Source organism: Nyctibius grandis, chromosome 3 (assembly GCF_013368605.1).
Source record: "Nyctibius grandis isolate bNycGra1 chromosome 3, bNycGra1.pri, whole genome shotgun sequence".
Classification (NCBI taxonomy): Eukaryota; Metazoa; Chordata; class Aves; order Nyctibiiformes; family Nyctibiidae; genus Nyctibius; species Nyctibius grandis.
Genome location: NC_090660.1, coordinates 79,032,040 through 79,052,971, shown reverse-complemented (window position 1 = coordinate 79,052,971; position 20,932 = coordinate 79,032,040).

The following is a 20,932-nucleotide window of genomic DNA, read 5'->3' as shown; positions in this document are numbered from 1 at the left end:
TAATTTTTGCACTGCAGGACATGGAAGCAAATTGAGTAAGAATAATTAATGTTATGCAAATGAGATCTTTTTCGAAAGAGAAATTAAGACTAATTTTTTTTGCATGAGCATTGTTCTTCAGGATCCTGGCCATCTTGTATTTTGCATCCACTAGTTTAGCTGAGGGCTTATTCCAGCATCTCCTATGCTTTTACACTGATCAAAATTGTGATGACAAAAATCTTTCTAAATAAGACTTAGCTCTTCGTCTATGTGTGAGACAATTCTGTCTTTTTTGTTTTTTTATGATATTATTTTATCCTAAAAATGCAGTCTCAAGATTCCCCAAAGTATTTGGTTTAAAGGACAAATTTAATTAACAGATTAGGCTGAAAAATGATGTGGAAGAGATCAGGAGTGTTGAAAACTTACTTTAACATTTCTTGAAGGAAACTTAAAAGTTCTTTAGATTAAACTGACAAGTAAGCTACTCATTTTCCACTTGTGAATAAGGACACATATCACTGAAACTAAGCCTTTTGCTTCAAATGCAATAAAACCAATCAGTTTTTTAAAAAGTGTTCTATTTTTTTTGATCTTCCTGAACCAACAATTATTATTTGTAAATCTTCAGATTACAAGCAGCATTCTTAATGATAATCAAAAGCATTTAAGTTAAAAACTGGTATTGGCAGCCCTCTTTTTATTATATTACAAGCTTTCAGGATGCACAAGACCTCTGTTAACAAATTCTTATGGAAGTATTCCTGCAGTTCACTACTTTGCTAGTGAAACAGGTTTTGTCATATAAATAGGTTATATGGCTTTCTGGAAGGCAGAAACCTTCCTCTTCAGCTATAGAATCATATAGGTTGGAAAAGACCTTTAAGATCATCAAGTCCAACCATTAACCTAACACTGCCAAGTCCACCACTAAACCATGTCCCTAAGCACCACATCTACATGTCTTTTAAATACCTCCAGGGATGGTGACCCAACCACTTCCCTGGGCAGCCTATTCCAATGCTTGATAACCCTTTCAGTGAAGAATTTTTTCCTAATATCCAATCTAAACCTCCCCTGGTACAACTTGAGGCTGTTTCCTCTTGTCCTATCACTTGTTACTTGGGAGAAGAGACCAACACCCACCTTGCTACAACTTCCTTGCAGGTAGCTGTAGACAGCGATAAGGTCTCCCCTCCACCTCCTTTTCTTCAGACTAAACAACCCCAGTTCCATCAGCCATTCTTCATCAGACTTGTGCTCTAGACCCTTCATCAGCTTCATTGCCCTTCTTTGGACTCTATCCAGCACCTCAATGTCTTTCTCGTAGTGAGGGGCTCAAAACTGAACACAGTATTAGAGGTGTGGCCTCACCAGTGCCAAGTACAGGGGGATGATCACTTCCCTAGTCCTGCTGTCTACACTATTCCTGATACAAGCCAGGATGCTGTTGGCCTTCTTGGCCACCTGCGCACACTGCTGGCCCATATTGAGCTGGCTGTTGACCAACACCCCCAGGTCCTTTTCTGCCACTCTTCCCCAAGCCTGTAGTGTGCATGGGCTTGTTGTGACCCAAGTGCAGGACCCGACACTTGGCCTTGTTGAACCTCATACAGCTGGCCTCTGCCCTTCAATCCAACCTGTCCAGATCCCTCTGAAGACCCTGCCTACCCTCAAGCAGGTCAATGCTCCCGCCTAACTTGGTGTCATCTGTGAACCTGCTGAGAGTGCACTGGTTCCCTTCATCCAGACCATTGATACAGATGATAAAGAGAACTGTCCCCAGTACAGAGCCCTGGAGAACAGCACTTGTGATCGGCCACCAGCTGGATTTAACTCCATTCACCACAACTCTTTGGGCCCAGCCATCCAGCCAGTTTTTTACCCAATGAAATATATGCGCATCCAAGCCCTGACCAGTCAGTTTCTCCAAGAGAAAGCTGTGGGAAACGATGTCAAAGACTTTAATGAAGTCTAGGTAGACAACATCCAGAGCCTTTCCCTCATCCAGTTAAGTGCATCACCTTATCATAGAAGGAGATCAAGTTAGTCAAGCAGGACTTGCCTTTTGTAAACTCATGCGGACTGGGTTTGATTTCCTGGTTGTCCTGTACATGCGCCTGATGGCACTCAAGATGATCTGCTCCGTATCCTTTCCCAGCACTGAGGTCAGGCTGACATACCTGTAGTTCCCCGGATCCTCCTTCCGGCCCTTCTTGTAGATGTGAACTGGGACCTCCCTTGTTAGCTAGGACTGCTGATAAATGGTAAGTGGCTTGGTGACCACTTCTGCCAGCTCCCTCGGTACCCTTGGATGGATCCCATCTGGCCCCATAGACTTGTGTGTGTCTGAGTGGTGTAGCAGGTTACTAACCATTTCCCCTTGGATTGTGGGGGCTTCATTCTGCTCCCTGTCCCTGTCTTCCAGCTCAGAAAGCTGGGTACCCCAAGAATAACTGGTCTTGATATTAAAGACTGAGGCAAAGAGGACATTAAGTATCTCAGCCTTTCCTCATCTTTGTCACTATGTTTCCATCTGCGTCCAATAAAAGATGGAGATTCTCCTTAGTCTTCCTTTTGTTGCTAATGTATTTACAGAAACTTTTTTATTGTCTTTTTATGGCAGTAGTTAGATTAAATTCTAATTGAATTGAGGAGGAACTTCTTTACTTTGAGGGTGACAGAGCACTGGAACAGGCTGCCCAGGGAGGTTGTGGAGTCTCCTTCTCTGGAGATATTCAAAACACGCCTGGACGTGACCCTGTGCAACATGATCTAGGTGAACCTGCTTTGGCAGGGAGTTGGACTAGATGATCTCCAGAGGTCCCTTCCAACCCTTAACCATTCTGTGATTTTGTGATTCTGTGTAATTGGGCTTTGGCCCTTGTAATTTTCTCCCTGAATGACCTCATGACATCCTTGTAGTCCTCTGGAGTGGCCTGTCCCTTCTTCCAAAGGTCATAAACTCTCCTTTTTTTCCTGAGTTGCAGCCAAAGCTCTCTGTTCAGCCAGGCTGGCCTTCTTCCCTGCTGGCTCATCTTGCAGCACATGCTTCTGTACCTTTAAGATTTCATTCTTGAAGAGTGCTCAGCCTTCCTGGACTCTTTTACCCTTCAGGATTGCCTCCCAAGGGATTCTGTCAACCAGGCTCCTAAATAGGCCAAAGTCTGCCCTCTGGAAATTCAAGGTAGCAGTTCTGTTGATTCCCCTCCTTACTTCTCCAAGAATCAAAAACTCTTATCATTTCATGATCGTTATGCCCAAGATGGCCTCCAACCATCCCATCACCCACAAGTCCTTCTCTGTTCGCAAACAAGAGGTCCAGTGGGGCACCTTCCCTAGTTGGCTCACTCACCAGCTGTGTCAGGAAGTTATTTTCCACACACTCCAGGAACACTCTAGATGGTTTCCTCTCTGCTGTATTGTATTTCCAGCAGAAATCTGGTAAGTTGAAGTCCCCCACGAGAACAAGGGCTACTGATCATGAGACTTCTCCCAGTTGCTTATAGAATATTTCATCTGTCTCTTCATTCTGGTTGGGTGGTCTGTAAGAAACTCTCACCATGATATCTGCTTTATTGGCCTTCTCCCCAATTCTTACTCATAAACACTCAACTCTATCGTCACCATCATCAAGCTCTAGACAGTCAAAACACTCCCTAACATACCGGACTACCCCACCACCTCTCTTTCCTTGCCCATCTCTTCTGAAGAGCTTATACCCATCCATTGCAGCACTCCAATTGTGGGAGTCATACCACCACGTTTCTGCGATTGTAACTCTATCATAGTTTTCCACCTGCACAAAGACTTCTATCTCCTCCTGTTTGTTGCCTGTGCTGCGTGCATTGGTGTAGATGCACTTCAGCTGGGCTATTGATCCCACTATGTTTTTTGGGGGAGAAGCTCTAATTCCTATGTGACCATTGTCAGGCTCTTTGAAGGTGCTTGATGGATGAGGTATGTACATGGCCAGAATAAACACCAGGGCCCTGAGGGCACTGCCAACCCTGCCTGTCCATGTCCAGCCTTTCTGGGTCCTCTCTCACCCTGCCCATGACCCAGGACCCCATTTCATCCCAGCCCGGGCCTCTCAGTTGCTGTCTGAACTTGCAGTCAGGCAATTGCAAGGGTCAGGGGCAACCTTGGTCTACAGGGCTCTCTCCCAGGGACTATGGAGGCCCTTGTAGGGGGTGGCAGGGCAAGGCAGGGCAAGGCCTGGCAGCCCATCCCACCCCCCAGACAGGAGCAAGGCAGCAGGGGCCAGCCCCAGGCCTGGGCAGCAGGCATCACCCTGGGGATGGACCGAGGCTGCCAGCCTGCCAGTGAAGGTTGTGATTGGGTCCAGTGAGGGGAACCAGGGTCAGATATATCCCCAGGATGGCCAGAAAAGACAAAAAAAAACATGGAGGATTATCATATAGGTTCTCTGTAATTCATAGGCTTTTAACTTTTCAGACAGTGTCATTACAACCACACTATTGTAGATTTTTCCTGACCTTGGGAAAAATCTTGTTGAGAGACTTTCACTTGAACCGGACTTCACGTTTTGTTGGAACATGAGAGGTAGTAACTAATAACTACAAAACTCTCCGTCTTGCTACGTATAATAATAACAAGACTTTCAAGTTCGGGAACATTGCTGGATCATTATTAGTAGAGCTACTTAACGCAGAAGATACCATCAGCAGTTATGCAGCTGGACTGAATTGCTTTCCCGAGGAGCTAACAGTCTACACAACTGCCATTGCCAGCAATTCTCTCCCTTGATCATTGCAGAGCTGCTCACTAGACATGTGGCAGTAGAAGACTATCAATCCTTCAAGTACTGAGCCAAGGAACCTGAAATAAGTACTATAGCTTAGGAAAAACTTTGTTCTCCTCAAGTTTCTGAATCTAGTACCTATATGATTACTTTGGATGAACCTATGTCTCTTGGTCTTGATAATACCTTTTTTTTTTTAGGACTTTCTTCAGCTCCTTCAACTCGAAGGACCAGAGTGTATGGTAAAAAAGTCACTGGAGCTTGGTAGAGCATATGAATGCCTTCAAATGAACTATTAGCATGTGTGTTCCACGATGAGGCTTAGTATTTTATACCATTCAACAGCAAAACATTAGTAATATACATATTTAGATATGCATTTTGCACTTGATGAAGGCTAGCATTTTTATGCTTTCATTCTAACACAGTGGTGGTTAGCCACCAGATTTAATTTGCATTTGTTCATCGTAGTCCACAGTCTCTTTTGAGTGGAAAGAAAGAAATACGCTTTTCTCTAGTAATTCTCTTTTTTTCCTGAATGAAATACAAAAACTAGGATAAAATTTTTGCAGCTGTCCTTCTCTCTATTCCTTATTTTCTCTGTATTGTATTTTTTTTTGGTAATGTCTCCAAAGTCTTTCAAAAGGTCTCCATTAAAGAAGACTAGAAACTCTTTAGATTTATGATGCTGAACAGGTTCCATTTCAAAATACTGAAGTAAACACGTAAGTTATTTCCTTCACATTTAGCTATTTCTATTTCTCCAGAGTACTGAACTTAGAACATTTAAGTGTGTTAAACTGAGAACCTACCTTAAGGAGCATATGATCTAAAGACCTGATGTGACAAAGTGGATAAACACACTGAATATTGTACTGTACTGCTTGTATAATCTTTAAGTGAAATGTTTTTTGTTTAGTTGGTTCTTGGTGTTTGTGGTAACAAAGACAACCAGCATATATACATACTACCATTTAAAAGTAATGAAGAGAAGAATTAACACTCTAGAGAAAAAGGGCACAAAGCATGAGAAGATTTTAAGTTTATCTTCTTACAATGTAGGGAACTCATTCTGCATCATCTGATGGTGGATCTTCTGTCATATTAAATTGTAATATCAGGACCAGATATTCTTTTAAGAGATAATTTTTCACTTAAATTGAAGTTAAGGGCCTGATTCTAGAATTCCTGTGTAAAAATTGTAATGCTGTTATGTACAATAATATTGTATTCTTGGTATAAAGACTTATGGATCAAAAGAAATTCCCACTTAATCCAACTTGGTAAGAGATGAAATGCATACTAACCAGTACTTTTCAGAACTGATGCTTTTTATGAAGGAAAATAGTGTCATTAGTATCTCTTTCTCCCTGTTTGATATTTTCTACATTTTAATTTTGCCTCTTTTCCTTTCAAAAGTCTATCTGAAAATACTGGGACAATTTAAACCAGAGTCAGCTAGGAGATAATTTAGGGCAATTCTTCACCAGTATAAAACAGATGGAATTGACGTAACTACATCTTTATTAGATGTCTCACTGCTGCCGGTAGGACTCGTGGGAATGAAACAGAGGGTATGATATGGTTTCACCCTCCATAAAAAGGCTTCACAGAAATCTTTACATCTGACTTATATAAGATAGAGTTATTTCTTTGCAACTTGTATTGCAGCAAATGTTAAGGGACTAGGAGGTCACACGAACCTTTGAAAGACTGCCTTCACAACATCCATAGGTCAGATGTAGCTGAGTATCTGACCTGTTTACTTTTTTCCCTCAAGTGCTTCGTGCATTATCTTTGTTGGTTTTCTACTTAAAGAACTGATTTTATGACATCACAATGACAACGATGACGAACAGAAGGATACTTTGCATGTTGAACCTTAAGAAGTAGGCTTCCCATTTTCATCACAGCAATACTATTAATAGAAACAAGCAAACAAATCCAGAAAATACATGTTGGACATCTTTGATTAGTGTTTTACAAAATGTTTATGTTTGGACTGCTTTATTTCAAAATGTCATCATAGCATTTTTCCTCACTGGGCTATTTGCAAGCCAGCAATGCTGATCTGACTAGAAATCACTTCCTGAAGTAAAACTACAATATCTAATACAAAATTATCCAAACCTAAAATGCCTAAAAGAAATATTTTTCTCTTGGGAAGAGTTTGTCATGCTTTTTGTAGTTCTAAGTGATCATGCATTTATGAAAATACCCCATCAGAAAACTCGAGAATGCTAAGTATGGAGAAAGTGAAGTATGAAGAAGCTAAGCCTGACTAGGGGAAAGCTTTAAAAAATAATGCCTTTGTGATCTTATAATCATCTCAGAAGACTGTGACTATTGATACAAAATTAACTGTATTTATTAACTTAACAAAATAAAAATTAATACAGTGGAATAAAATTTCCAAGAAAGGAGTATATTGTTAATAATCAAAGATAGCTTATTTGCTTCAGCTGAAGATTTTACTTTCTTAAAAATAGAAATGGTACTAAAAGTTCTTCAGGATTGCTTAGAAACAATTGAAAACTGAATAAAACAAAATTCTATTGAATTTAGCTGTTGTGTAACTAAATTCACAAAGAATTTTTTGAGATACTGTAAAATTCGGATAGAGTGTTGACTTTTTTGGCCAGAAAGCATGCACAGTAATTTTCCCTAGTAGTTTTCAGATGACTGGAAAGAAAAAAATGCAAAATAGTTTTTATCATTCAAAGATATAGTTTTCTTTTCTCCTTGGTGCATCCATTTTCTAGAGGTCAGAGTAATTTTAGGTTTTCCTCTTTATCTTTCCTTCAGCTGCCTTTCTAATTATTTTTCTGGTATATTCTGTGGTGTAGTCAGGAACAGCACTGTCAGTTGCTCTGTAAAACATGTAACATTAACAGTGTGTTAGGTTCTGCCAGTATAGCTGCAGCAAGAACTGTACTTAGCAATAAAATAATTGTGCATGGGAATGCCAAAAGCTTTTTTGAATATGAATATTAAAGGTGTTTCTTTCAGATTCTTCTTGGAAATATCTATGGAATGACTGTATAAGCAGAGTTTAAATTAATAATGTTATGTGTTTGTCAGGGAACTATGATTATCGTTGTTAAAATAACTGATAAACATTTATTAAAATTAAAAGAAATTCAGCAATTTAATGTGTTGAGAATTATTTAATCAGCTACAACTTCATTAGTTTGGAGCCAAGATAATGAAAGTGAGTTACTCTCAAACTCCACATGACATGTCACTCTACGGAATCTGTTTCAGAAGTACAAGCAAGACCCTACAGCTTGCACTACACTGTATATCCATAGACATTTACTAGACACCCCTTGACTTTTAACACTATGTTTTTGTATAAGGTGTAAGAGAATAAAATAAAATATAGATATTTCTTAATTGTTATTTTGAACATTCTGTTTCCTTTTCAAAATTAAGAAGATATAAAAAAATTTATTGTTTTGTGGATTAGCTCCTGAATCCTCTATCTATTGCAATTCAGTTCTCAATGGATGCATCTCCATTAGCATTTTGTTACATTGTTTTGAACCTAATTTCCTGATTGTCCCTACTTACTATGCTTTTATTCATATCACAGAGTATTCTCAAATAACAGAAACTGAAATTGTTTTGGATGAAATTCAACTGGAACATACACTCCAGAAAGCACCTAGCAGACTCCAGCACCAGTCCATGGTACAAACAGGGGCTATTCCCTGAAATCTGTGCAGTATGAAAGCTGGGTCCTTGACACCACTGTTTCTTTCTAACAGTTCTTTCCTATTGGGCTAAATTATTTTGTAATATAAACAGAGCATACTAGAGGTCTTCTTCAAGATTTAAGACAAAAGAATACCCCAGAAAAGCCACAAGAAGGGAGAGGTTTTAACTTTTGGTGATAGGTTTGGGTTTTAATCATTATAGTAAGAAAAGTATTGTCTGGTAGGAAAATTTTCAGCTGGATGCAAGGCTAAAAAGTGGGATTTCTTAACTCATTTGAACTGATTTTCTGCATTGTAATGAACTTTACATTTAACTACATTCCAGAGGGAGAAAAACACTCCGTTCCTCCTGACACTATTACTCAAGGTCAAACTAGGCAACCTATGTCCTGGAATCTGCATTGCTCCTTAGGATGATAATGAAAGAAACACTTAAGACAGAGACACCAGATATTCTTCAGTCTTTGCACTATGAACAAATGATTGATTTTTGGACAAAAGTTCACAGAAAAGCCCAAAGTATCATATTAATAAGGTAATAAACATAAGAATAGTAAAACAATCAAACAAACAAACAAAAAAGGGAAAGGCAGATTGCTTTCTGCAAGATAACAAGGGCTAGTATTTTGGGAAATCTGAATAAGCTGTTCCAATATATATAAAATGAACACAAAGTGATGAACTTTAAACCTTTCCAGTTTCTTCCTTTCACAAAAGGCAAGTTCTCAGCAAATCCAGTACATGAGCTAAACTTCTAAGGCTGACGTTACAACTAACACAGCTTCCAGTATCTTGGATCATTTCAAGTTAGGTCATACGTCTATACAACAATCTCCCCATTGTACCATGTAGGCTTACCTTGAATGATAAAGAGTAAAATCAGCATAGGATTTCTCTTCATCACCTCACTTGACTTGAGATAGTGTGTTTGAATTACTCAGACTGAACTTACCTTGAGTGAAACTACAGAAAGAGAGAAAAAAAAAAACACTTTAGCTGTATAGAGTGACCTCAGGAGGACCACAAGTATGTCAGCAGTGAGGAACACAATGCTAGACTATTTATTGTGCTGCATACTAGGAGGACAAGAGACAACCAGCATAAACAGAAACAAGGGAAGTTCAGACTGGACATAAGGAAAACTTCTTCCTCATGAGTACAGTCAAGCACTGCAACTGATTTGGGTAGTCTCCATCCTTGGAGGTTTAGACCTGACTGGATAAAGACATAAGCAACTTGATCTTATCTCACAACTGACCCTGCTTTGAGCAAAAGGGTGGACTAGCTACTTCTGGAGGTCCCTTCCAACCTGAAATATCCCATGAACCTATGATTCCGTAGTATATTGTTGTATCTCAAATAGCTAAATCCATACTGAACTACTGGTTCTACCATTTCAGCAGTGCTTGCTGTTCAGTCTGTCCTCCCCACTGCAACACACTAACTAGACCCAACTTAAATAAACACTTAACTTGTGCTAGAGATTTTTGTGGGTGCATTAACTTCATCATCCATCACAACTAGTCATTCCTATTCAGCAGTCAGTGCTATTAAGTACATGCTTATTTTTATGCATAGGAATACTCTCATGTGGAAAGAGTAGGCCTATTCATACAAAATTAAATATTACTGTAAGATTCCATGGACTCATAGCCTAAATAAACAGACTAAAAAGAATGGAACAATGAAAACTATGTCTTAAGAGTTTTTGTTGATTTTTAAAATGTAAGTCTTTTCTGTTAGGTTATTAATCATTTTTAATCATTCTTATAGTATCTTAACCCATCAGAATATTTTTATGAATCACTGTTATAAAAGCTACTTATTATCTACTTTGAATATTCTAACATTGTATTCTTCAAGATGCAAGAAGTGAAGATCTCAGGTATTACTGGACAGTTCAGTTTCTTCCTGTACAAAAAGTGGAATCTAAATAAGAAAATTACCCCAGCCAATATGATCTATTTTGTGCTTCTATTTGCCAGGTCTAAACTCGCAGTTTTACTATACTGAGAGAAATACAAAGGAGACCTATCTCTTATCACAACAGAAGTGACTGTTTCCAATCATAGTGTAGCTGTATATGCTATGCATACACAAGTACATAATTTTATATATATATATACACACACACATAAGCATGCAGTTTTCGATATTGACCCATTTCTGTAATGGTCTAATGCTCTTTTCTTAGAATCAGGACTACTAAGATCATGAGCAAGATAATTTAGCAGGCCACACATGGTGTCTCTCCTACCTTTGCTAAGTTTTAGAGGACACTGACTTTGTGCAATTTTCTTTGACATTAATTCAAAGGACTCTACAGTAAAAGGCATCAGGAAAATCAGGTACAGAAACATTAGAGAATAATATATTAAATCTAGTTTCTTACTACTTACTTGCAAGTAAGCACATTCTCTCTTTTTGAAATGACTGTGGGAAGGGAAGGGAAGGGAAGGGAAGGGAAGGGAAGGGAAGGGAAGGGAAGGGAAGGGAAGGGAAGGGAAGGGAAGGGAAGGGAAGGGAAGGGAAGGGAAGGGAAGGGAAGGGAAGAAGGGTATAAAAAAGGATTCGAAACGTTATAGTATCATGGATATAACTAACCAGTTTCAAATTTATTATGGAACAGCTTATTTGCAATTATTTAATTATATTGCAAATATAAATAAAAGAGACTGGGAAAAAAAGGCAGTTCTTGTTTGTTTGTTTCCACACAAAAGATGGGACTTTTAAGATGAATCCAGCTCCCCTGATTTTAGGAAAGTTAGATGTATTCAGAGCATCTGAATATTTGGCTCATGATGTAAAACGGTAAGACTTCTGTTCAGAAAAATAATGCTATTTAAAATGGGCACTTAAATATTGCATATAATACAGGGAAAAAGTACAAACATAAAATTAAATGTACATTCTCTTCCAAAACTATCCAGTATGCAGCTACCACAGCTCTTATTCTTAATTACAATGTCTTCTACTCTGTACCCTATAATGGCAATTGTGATTGACATGGATGGCTTTCAAAAATGAATCATTCAAACGTGGCATACAGCTTTTCCCAAATGGAGGTCCTTTGCTTTTCAAGTCTGACAGGATTTGAAGAATTTTTATTTTATTTCATATTTGCCTTCTAAAAAATTTCTTGTTGTTTTTTTTTGTCAGGGTGATAACATAATAACTATACTGTCAGTTGGCACTGTGTTACCCATTGCAAATAGATCAGAGGTTCTCAGTACCTTCTTTAAGAGTATGTTAAAAATTCATATGAGATCTTACAGCAAAAACCAAACAATTTATATGTCAATTTCCATTACTTGACCTGTAATAATGTCTGTTCTAAGGGTTTGTATACTAAGTATTAGCAGTATGTGTGACTACATTGTATTAATTATAATCTTTTTCTCTTTATAATTTATTTGGAATGTGCCATGTTTCTGGAATGATTCTGGTAGCTAAACATAAAAGCTCACTGTGGCACTGAGGGCATGCACACAAGCTAGTAGATATGACATGAGACCTATGGGCCTCTGCACATTTTGGAACAGATGATAGAGACCAGCCAGGATACCCTAGGAAGTCTAAAATGCAATGAGGCAACTATGCTTTAGTACCTGAATCACCAATCATGAAAAAACCATTTGAAAGAAACAAACAAACTTTTCTATATAGTTTTTTTTGATTAAAGAGTGTTGCAGTAAGCATGAGTAAGCACTTCAAAACAGGGAAAAGACATAATCAGGTTAACCATGAGCAATTTCATTCTTTATTTGAGGTCTTTACATGCACAAGCAAGCAGCCTCTCATTAACACAGTGAAGTATTTTATTTCAAATTCACGTATATTTTTCTATTTCACAATAGTGTTAAGGCTTCATATTTCTTCAGTAACTTAGCATCGTATTGTGTAAATGAAAGTAATGAGTCACAAGCAGTCTGCCATATTCAAGATCTACTTTATTATAGTCAAAGAAATGCACTGTGTATTTATACTATTAGTGGACGTATTCTTAGGTGTACTTCAAGGTGTGAGACAGTTAACTATGAAACTAATTGAAGTGCACATCATGTCCAATGTAACTTTCCATTAATAACTAGGAAAGGAAGTAGATGCAAAATGGGATAAAATGCATCTTGGGTTCACCAAAGGCAGATCATGCCAGACTAACCCAATAGCTTTCTTGATAAGATAACTGATTCTCCAGACAAGGGAAATGCAGTAGATCTAATCTGTTATGACTTCAGAATAGCTTTTGGTACAGTGCCACTTTCAAAATTATTCATTAAGATGGTAAGGATGGGAGTTAGTACAGGAGTTGTAAGGTGGAAATAGGTGGTTAGAAAACAAGCAAATAGAAGATGAACTCTCTAAAAGGAAGGGTATAGTGCTGAAAGGAGTTCTCCAGAAATTAGTGCTGGGCCAATCTTTTCCTTGATGATCTTGGTGCAAAAAGCTTTGCAAACATTTGTACACATTCTCAATCTAAACAGCCTGCAAAGAAAATTGAGGATGCTTTATGTGCCACTGGAGTATGATTAGGCCTTATGACTTTCAGTGCACACACAAAAGAAGCAGAGAACTACAGAATGTTAGGGATTGGAAGGGACCTCGAAAGATCATCTAGTCCAATCCCCCTGCCGGGGCAGGATTGCCTAGACCATATCACACAGGAACGCGTCCAGGCGGGTTCTGAATGTCTCCAGAGAAGGAGACTCCACAACCTCTCTGGGCAGCCTGTTCCAGTGTTCAGTCACCCTCACCGTAAAGAAGTTTTTCCTCATATTTATGTGGAACCTCCTGTGCTCCAGCTTGCACCTATTGCCCCTTGTCCTGTCAAGGGATGTCACTGAGAAGAGCCTGGCTCCATCCTCATGACACTTGCCCTTTCCATATTTATAAACATTAGTGAGGTCACCCCTCAGTCTCCTCTTCTCTAAGCTAAAGAGACCCAGCTCCCTCAGCCTCTCCTCATAAGGGAGATGTTCCACTCCCTTAATCATCTTCGTGGCTCTGCGCTGGACTCTTTCTAGCAGTTCCCTGTCCTTCTTGAACTGAGGGGCCCAGAACTGGACACAATATTCCAGATGCGGCCTCATCAGGGCAGAGTAGAGGGGGAGGAGAACCTCTCTCGACCTGCTGACCACACCCCTTCTAATACACCCCAGGATGCCATTGGCCTTCTTGGCCACAAGGGCACACTGCTGGCTCATGGTCATCCTGTTGTCCACTAGGACCCCCAGGTCCCTTTCCCCTACGCTGCTCTCCAACAGGTCTGTCCCCAACTTGTACTGGTACATGGGGTTGTTCTTGCCCAGATGCAGGACTCTACACTTGCCCTTGTTATATTTCATTAAATTTCGCCCCGCCCAACTCTCCAGCCTGTCCAGGTCTCTCTGAATGGCTGCGCAGCCTTCCGGTGTGTCAGCCACTCCTCCCAGTTTTGTGTCATCAGCGAACTTGCTGACAGTGCACTCTAATCCCTCATCCAAGTCATTAATGAATATATTGAATAGAACTGGTCCCAGAACCGACCCTTGCGGAACTCCGCTAGACACAGACCTCCAACTGGACTCTGTCCCGCTGACCACTACTCTCTGGCTTCTTTCCTTCAGCCAGTTCACAATCCACCTCACTACCCGATCATCCAGACCACACTTCCTCAGTTGAGCTGCGAGGATGCTGTGGGAGACCGTGTCAAACGCTTTACTGAAATCGAGATAGACCACATCCACAGCTTTACCATCATCTATCCACCGGGTAACATCCTCATAAAAGGCTATCAAGTTGGTTGAGCAAGACTTCCCGTTGGTGAAGCCATGCTGAGTGCCCCTAATGATCCCCCTATCCTTGATGTGCCTAGAGACAGCACCAAGGACAAGTTGTTCCATCACCTTTCTGGGGATGGAGGTGAGGCTGACCGGTCTATAGTTACCCGGGTCCTCCTTCCTGCCCTTTTTGAAGACTGGAGTGACATTCGCTTTCCTCCAGTCCTCAGGCACCTCTCCCGTTGCCCACGACTTAGCAAAGATGATGGAGAGTGGCCTAGCAATGACTTCTGCCAGCTCCCTTAGCACCCGCGGGTGCATCCCATCAGGGCCCATGGATTTATGGACGTCCAGATTGCTTAATTGGTCCCTGACCCAGCCCTCATCTACCAAGACAGATTCCTCCTCTATCCTGACTTCTTCTGAGGCCTCAGGGGTCCGGGGCTCCTCAGGACAGCCTCCAACAGTATAGACAGAGGCAAAGAAGGCATTCAGTAACTCCGCCTTCTTTTTATCCTCTGTCTCCAGGGCACCCACCTCATTCATCAGTGGGCCTACATTGCCTCTAGTGTTGGCTTTACCTGCAATGTATTTGAAGAAGCCCTTTCTGTTGTCCTTGACCTCTCTTGCAAGGTTTAATTCCATGGAGGCCTTAGCTTTCCTAGTTGCCTCCCTACATCCTCTGACAATAGACTTATATTCCTCCCAAGTGGCCAGCCCCTCCTTCCACGATCTGTACACCCTCTTCTTCCTCTTGAGTTTGCCCAGCAGTTCCCTGTTTAACCATGCAGGTCTCCTGGTACCCTTTCTTGACTTCCTACCTGTTGGGATGCTCTGATCTTGAGCTCGGAAGAAGCAGTCCTTGAATGCTAACCAACTATCTTGGGCCCCCTTACCTTCTAGTACCCTGTCCCATGGGATTTCCCCTAGCAATTGCTTGAAAAGGCCAAAGTTGGCCCTCCTGAAGTCCAGGGTTGTGATTCTGCTAGCTATTCTGTTCCTGCCACATGAGATCCTGAACTCTACCATCTCATGGTCACTACAACCAAGGCTGCCCTCAACCTTCACCTCTTCAACCAGACCCTCCTTGTTAGTGAGGATCAGATCCAGCAGCGCTCCTCTCCTAGTTTGCTCATCCTCCATTTGCATCAGAAAGTTATCATCAATGCACTGGAGGAACCTCCTGGACTGGGGATGGCTGGCTGAGTAGGCCTCCCAGCAAATATCAGGGTAGTTGAAATCCCCCACAACAACCAGGCCCTGTAATTGCGAGACTGCTCTCAGCTGCCTGTAGAAGGCCTCATCACCCTCCTCATCCTGATCCGGTGGCCTGTAATAGACACCCACAACAGTATCACCCCTGCCAGCCTGCCCCTTAATTCGCACCGAACTAAGGTCACTCTAGGAAGGTATAGAAAGATGTTAAATAACAAGTTGGGTACAGAGTTTTTTATGTGTGGCAGGTTTCTCCCCACCTTACTAGACAGTGCAACCACAAGGCTGGTTATATCCAGTAGGGGAAAAAAGAGTCTAATTGTGGGTGGAAAGTAATGATAGTACTGTAATATGCTACTGAAATGACATTATGGTCCCAGCTCTACTTTCTACTCCTTACTTTTCACGTGAAATCTTTTCAAGTCTTAAAATTTTCTTTTGCTAGTTTGTTTGTATGTATAAAAAAGTCTTCGACAATATCTTTGTCTTTGTCCTCCAAATTGCCTTGTGATACTGCAGATCTTAGCAGGTGACGGGTAACTCCTGAAAACTTACTCTAAAATGAGACGAAGATGCAAAAGAATTAACCTTAGATCATGTGAAAAATAGGGGAAAGGAGGAAATGCAGAAATTTTCTTCCTTTTCTTGATGATTACATTTTTCATAAATAATGACCTTTGTCCAGAAACATAATTCAAAATTAAAATTTATGGAATTAATTTAGTAAGTATTAACTTCCAGTGGCGGCAACACAGGGCCTGTTTAGGTAGAGAGCACAAACCCTGTTGCTCTCTGCAGTGCATTTCCCTCAGAGTTTTCCAGCATCCACAGTTGCTACATTAGTTGTATATATCTAGTCAGTATCTTACTACCTTCTCACAGATCTGTTGTCCATGCATTTGTTTAATCTCTTTTTGCCTGTGCTGGATCTCTCTGCCACCATGACCACCTGTGACAGGAGGTTCTGAAGTTTACTACTTGTCGTGCAAAAACCCCATTTTTTTCTATCTGTTTAGAGTTATCTCCTAAGTTTCATTGAATGGAACCTATTTGTAGTATTCTGGGATTTTGTGAACAGCAGTTACACATTCAGCCTTTGTGATTTTGTAAATATTTTTAAAGCTAGATACATGCATAGGTTTTGCAGAATTTTAAGATCAATCTTCTGGAAGAAACGTTTCATTGTGTTTTTCATTGATATTACTTTAATGAATGGTAATGCACAATAGTAATTATTAAAAAGTCTGAGTCAGATAAAGGTTTACATTTATCCCAAAACTTTCTCTTTGGTACTTAAAGAGCTATCAATTTACTTCACACATATCAAAAGACAAATTACAGCAAAACAGTTCATCTCTGGTACATAATTGTCTACTTTTACTAGCAAACCTTTTTACAGTAGAAGCAAAACAATTTTGCGTTCCTTAGCCCAAGAAGAGACAACTGAACAGTTCATATTACTTTGACCAGGATTCGAGTGGAACGGATTCATTAAGACACTTTAATGCAACAATGGAAAAGTATTCCCACACATATGTGGAGTGTTGGGTAGCATCCATGTAGTGATTTGGTATACATGGTCTTGTTCATAAACAACAGATCTCTCTCAAATGTTTTCAGCAGTTCAAAAGGCAACCTCAAGAATACCCAGAACTGTCCTGGAGGATGACCTATCCTTTCCTAATCATAGGAGGTGTCTTCAGAGGAGGTTGATAGGTCTCTAAAGAGAAGTATAAACTAACTATTCCTTGAAAAACATGCCTTCATTCTACCTGGATTTCAGTTTAACATGTTTCAGGAGTACTGAGCTTGCTCCGTATTCTCGTACCACTTCCCTATTACTACACATTGATCTATATTATAAAGTTTCATTTTTTACGAGACAAATGAAAAAGACACATCAGTATTGTTTCTAGAGCTATTTGTAACTGTGCAAAGATATAGATTGATTCTTTTTACCTTTATTATATCTTTATGGAATAGTAAGTTGATTATTAGATCATAATTGCCAGCTTCCATCTCTATGACTAAATTCCCTATGTGATCATAGATAAATACTAGCTTAATAGACCCAAACAAGTCATGGCTCTACTCATGCATAATGTTACAACTGCCATTCCACAGTGTCCCGCTTCTTGTTATCATAAAAATTGCTATTGATTTATTGAGCTTTTTCATAGCCAATGGTTAGCCTTCTAAACCATGCCGACAAAAATTGTGTACACCCACACCAGAATAGAAAGAAAGGTTACTGAAACAAAAAGCCAATGATGTAATAAACAATTTAACAATTTTTCCTCTGTATGAATACATTTTTCTAAGGCTCATACTAATCCAGTACAGTACTTATCAGTGTTTAAAATACAGCCTCAGCAGTTCTCAAGTGTTTGTTATAAACTCACTTCTATTATTTCTTCTCAGATAACTCAAAAATTATTTACTATTATTATCAGTCAGGACAATTTAATAAAGAAATGTGATATTTGTTTTCAGTTTTCAAACATACTTACAACCTCTGGCTTTAAATATAAAGGTACTTTTTTATATTTGAGTGGTGAACAAATCTTTCATTTCTTGTTAGATGTTTTAGAAGATTAAAACTGTTCTCTGGGATCTTACTATTTTTAGCTAGGGCAGTTTATTATCTTTGTACAATGCTTGAGGTATGTAATGTGTTTCACAAAGATCTGGAAACACAAAGTCCCCATTCACAGAGTTTTGCAGCCTTTCATGCAAGGCTTAACAAAATAAGGCATTGAGCAGTAAAGGAAGGAAATAGTTGAAAAATTATATAATTGCAACAAGAAGAGTTTATCTTAAACAGCAACAAAACAAACAACAAAATGGCAACAATATTGACATTTAAAAAGTAGCAATATTTACCGCAATGCCAAATTTGACTTCTTTTCTCTGTCTTTAGATATTTACTATTATAAATGTGGGACACTGCAAAATAACATGAGGTAGTCAGGTTCTCTTCAGTGAGGAATACAGGTGGTTTAATGATGACCACTAAACATGCAACATCCAACATTGTGGGGGGAGGTGGTAGAAGAGTTGGGAATGATTAGTGAAGTTGAGCTTAGGAAGATGAGGGTGGGATGTGGAAGGCATTTTTAGTTTTGTCTTTGTTCCCCTACACCCAACTCTATTTTTAGTTAGTAATAAATTAGATTAATTTTCCCCATATCAGCTGTGTTTTGACCATGACGTAATTGGTAACTGATCTTCCTGTCTTTATCTTGACCCATGAGCCTTTCCATCTTATTTTCTCCCACCTGTCCTGTTGAGGAGGGGGAGTGAGAGAGCAGCTGGGTAGGCATCTGGCAGCCAGCCAAGGTTAACCCACCACCACCACTTAGATTAATTCCATGTGAATGAGTTATGGCTTCCAAATACAACAGTGATACACAACCACATAGTGGTGTGAGTTCTGTGAGGAGCTCTGTAGTTATAATTCTTGCTGTTTAACTACCTTCCCTTTGTGCATTTCATTTTAATGCCTTGCATAAAACAGAAATCAAATTAAGGGGACTCTATAACAATGCCTTGTCTATTTTCGTTGTGCTTTCTCAAATTAGAAAATTACATTTTTGTATTTTGCATTAAAATTGTAGAGTTGTGACTGGATAGATTTATCTAAAAGAATTAATACAAGATCTTGCAATTTCATGTGGTAGCTCTTTCAGTTTTCTACAACGACATCATGCAATCTGATTTGATTTTAGTTCATTAAACTGGTAGAGCTTTGCTTCTGCTTCAGGTGCTTGAATTTTCTTTCGTGTTTTCTTGATTCACTAGTGATCCTGTCATCTTTTTCACATTCAGCACTGACACACCCATTGAAAACTGAAGCAAGATGTTAATTTAGTTTGTGGGACAAATTTAGGTTTTTTTTTTTCAGTATAATTTCAGTACCACTACTCTCTTTTGTTCACTTGTAATTCAAATGGCTAAATAGCTGTTCATTTTTTTTGTTTTATTTCCTATGCAAGATCCAACTCTGCTTACACAGGACAGCATTTTTGTTAAACCCATGCATCCTGATGTTTAAACTTCCCTATTATTTTATTCCTTGCTCATTCTTTACTTCCTTATAATAGCAATCTTGAGATGACTGGTCTCCAGTAAGGTCCAGACCTATTTCCTTGCTTTTTTTTTCCCTTGCTTATGACTCAGACTTAGCATGTCCAAGTAGATGATGCATATTCAGAGTCTGTCAGACAATCCTCCTGAAAGTCCCTATTTTTCTCCATGAAGGCAGCTTTGAGGCAAAGCAAGACATGAAATCTGCCACTTACAGAAGTGTTTCCATTGGCTGCTCTCTCTCTCTAAAAAAAGGTACAAATATAGGAGAAACTAAGAGTAACCTTTAGCTGCAATGAGAAAGAAATAATCCTGAAGGTAGAAAGCTCAAGACTCCTCCATATCCTAAAGAATTTCAAACAAACCATCTAATTATTTGCACTGTAAATGGAAGAAAATTTGCTTAGAACATTCAAAATGTTAACGTTATCTCTTGGATACCTCAGCAACTGACAGACAGGTAGCAATTTGTAAGATAATTCCTGAACTGATTTGCAAAATGATGAATGGTATCTTTGACACATTTGATTTTTTGTTACTCTGTCAGTTTGAAAATTTTGTGCGGAACTTGAGTCCTCGTACTCTAAGTAGTTTGCTAGGTGTGTTTTATCATGTTTAGTTTGGAATATGAGCAGATCAGAGCCCTTGTTTCATGCATTATAAACGTGCCTTCTATAACTGTGTTGTTATATAACCTGCATTATGGTGATGTGTTTACAAATTAGAATGTAGTCCCGTGACTGAAGAAAAGAAACAATTTAAGAAAATGAAGTAGTATTAGGATTTTTACACAGCTTAGCAACTCAAATACTAAAGGTAAAAAGCCTTTCAAAATTAGGAACACAGGTCTGGAAGGGATCGCTGAGATCATCAATTTCAGGCCTCTGATATTCCCGGAAGCCACATCATATAATCTTTTCCATAACCTTATTAAACTCCATTTAAAATGCAGTTCATTACTTTTGTCACCACTACTGTTTCAGGACCTCACTGCACTGATTGATAGTTTAAAACTTCACTGATTGCAGCTCCTGAGTGTAGCTTAACACTAGACGCAGACACACAGACAAAAATTTTCTTTCTATTTCTCTCCAAATCTAACTAAATGTCAGAATTCAGTGGGACTGGGTATGATGAATGTTGAGCAGGCAGTGCCCAAAAATCAAATATGACACAGTGTATCCTATCTTCATACTTGTGAGGAGAAAATTAAAAAATGATACTTACAAGCACTTAGAATTTTCTGAAAATTAATTACTACACTGTTACTTAATCTAATTAATACTCTGTTAATTAATACACTTAATCTGATTAATACACTGTTAATTAATCTAATTCTGAGTATAAGACTTTGGATTTTTAAGTTTTAAACCTTCAGCCTTGGACACCGTTGCAGATGAAGCCAG